This window comes from Ylistrum balloti, unplaced genomic scaffold (assembly GCF_031769215.1).
Source record: "Ylistrum balloti isolate Yb309-2 unplaced genomic scaffold, AGI_CSIRO_Ybal_v1 Utg371244, whole genome shotgun sequence".
Classification (NCBI taxonomy): domain Eukaryota; kingdom Metazoa; phylum Mollusca; class Bivalvia; order Pectinida; family Pectinidae; genus Ylistrum; species Ylistrum balloti.
Window position 1 is genome coordinate 38,774 of NW_026782673.1, and position 2,791 is coordinate 41,564.

The following is a 2,791-nucleotide window of genomic DNA, read 5'->3' on the forward strand; positions in this document are numbered from 1 at the left end:
AAATAGAAACACAACCAACTGTCATGAACAATTCTACACAAATAGAAACACAACCAACTGTCATGAACAATTCTACACATATAGAAACACAACCAATTGTCATGAACAATTCTACACAAATAGAAACACTACCAACTGTCATGAACAATTCTACACAAATAGAAACACAACCAACTGTCATGAGCAATTCTACACAAATAGAAACACAACCAACTGTCATGAACAATTCTACACAAATAGAAACACTACCAACTGTCATGAACAATTCTACACAAATAGAAACACAACCAACTGTCATGAACAATTCTACACAAATAGAAACACAACCAACTGTCATGAACAATTCTACACAAATAGACACACAACCGTCATGAACAATTCTACACAAATAGAAACACAACCAACTGTCATGAACAATTCTACACAAATAGAAACACAACCAACTGTCATGAACAATTCTACACAAATAGACACACAACCGTCATGAACAATTCTACACATATAGAAACACTACCAACTGTCATGAACACTAATACTCACCAACATTTACAATATACAATTAGCAAAGCCATGGTGACCTCTACAGACTCTATCAATCAAGCACTGCTTCCTACCACTGTTCACTTTGCATGGCTCCAAGGACAAATGGCTGATATTCACACACAACTTGTTGTGGCAAAGATGAGACACATGCAGTTGAGGGGAGATACACTGACAATCCATATGAAGGAAATACTGTAGACGATGGACAGTGACACGCCGCCTGTGATTTCTGAACATCAGACGTATGACACCATAGCCGTCCTTGTTTACTGTTCCCACCCAAGTGTGACAGTGGTCACCAGAAACAGTGTATTGCCATAATTTAGAATGAAAGACCTGCTTTTCTTGAGCCGTGAGAACTGAACTAAAAATAACAGACATTTGGCTTTGTAATTGATATAGATGTAAGCTGTATCTATAAATGAAGCATATACAGCATTTAAATGAGAAACTTACACCAGAAAAACAGTAAAATGCAATTTCTGAGCTAGTTACCATGGTAATGGTTCAATTAGCTACCAGAAATACACTGAAATACAACCAGAATTATTGTGAGATGACCACTTAAGTGTTTCACACTTATTCCTTACTGCTTTGCTACTTGTATGTAATAGATGTGATATGAACTTCTCAAGTGTCTCTGGCTTTGAAATTACAAGAAATTGGAGAGTTATCTCCCTTTTTCATCACCTGGAGCAAATAAACAGATTGAGCCAAATCAGATTTTTTGTTGTCTTTTATGATGTTTCTAGCCATACCAGATGTAAATGAGAATTTTAAAGGATATTTGTCATACAAAAAATTTTGATAAAATCCTATAAGGTAGCAGTAAACAGTTAAATGGCCAATTTCTGAAAAATAAGGGACACATTCCAGATAATCACACACAGTAGATTAACCGTGCAAATCAGACATATAAAAGTATATATTTTCATAAACTACACACCACATGCAGTTCTAATACACAATAGAGCATTTTCTAAATACATGTTTACTCTGTATTAAACACTGTTGAAAACCATGGTTACCACATTAAAAAACACTGAAAATAGCAAAATATTGTGATTTTTGACTGAAAATCTCACAAAGTCAGACAGAAATTTAAAGTATGACACATATCAACAATTTATCACTACATACCTGAGAGCAGAATGATTTATGTTTCAGGAAAATGTAAGTCGGAAATTTTTCACAACATTACCTCGTGTCCAGACATCAGAATTTGGCTGCCAGTAAAGCTAGCTTTTTCTGTATAGGTACACTTTCGTATAATGGCCAAAATTGTAATCTCAAACTAGGTACATTTTTTTTTTTTTTTTTTTATGTAAAGCCCCAATATCCAACATCATCATGAATATACCAAATTTTGCCCCCCCTTTTTTTTTCATTTTTTCTACATGCATTTACACAGATGTTCTCTATTGTACAAAAAAATCACCCATGGCTACACCAAGAAACTGTGTACTGCTACCTCGCAAAATTTACCACTATAAAACGTGAGTCTTTGTCATTGTATTTACAAATTTCGATGTCTGGTTATCATTAATACACAACACAAAACGTTTTCTTGATATACAAGTAATGAAGAAAATGTCGATAAGGTTGTTTCATTTAATGACTAGCATCAGCAACTTGTAGGGGCGATAATCCAATGATTACGGTAATGTCCGGCAGATGGAGTAGGAGTAAACTTTCGATTTATGAACCAATGAAAACGAAGTACTGATACTCAGGGCCAAGGGCGATAGCAACATGCTGAAGAGCATTGAAAATGCTCTTAGCATAAAAATTAAACTACATGTAGTTGTAGTTCTTTACAATTTCATAACTTCTATATTGCTGTAGTGTATTTAATCACTTACCCCATGATTCTGCAGCAGATATTTCAGACAGTACAGCCGTGTGCTCTTTTGGGGATCCAGGTAAATGTAGGCCTAAACTTAATGGCGTTGCCGTCACTGCACTTGATGGTCCAGGTCTGACGTTTTCTCCATGTCTTCATCATATATGCACATACCAAAGTATACATTATATACAGTGTTTATCTAAACTATGCGATATCTGTGCAATAATCCAGACACATAAATAACTAGGTAACCCAAACTGTCAATTAAGTGATTTACTGCATCAGCCAAAAACATGTACACATTGGGGACCGTAGCTTAAAACTTACGAGAATAGCATTGGTACACAACTTGCAAAAGATGAGATTAAATCATCATCTCATTACTGATATTAAATTTCCTGT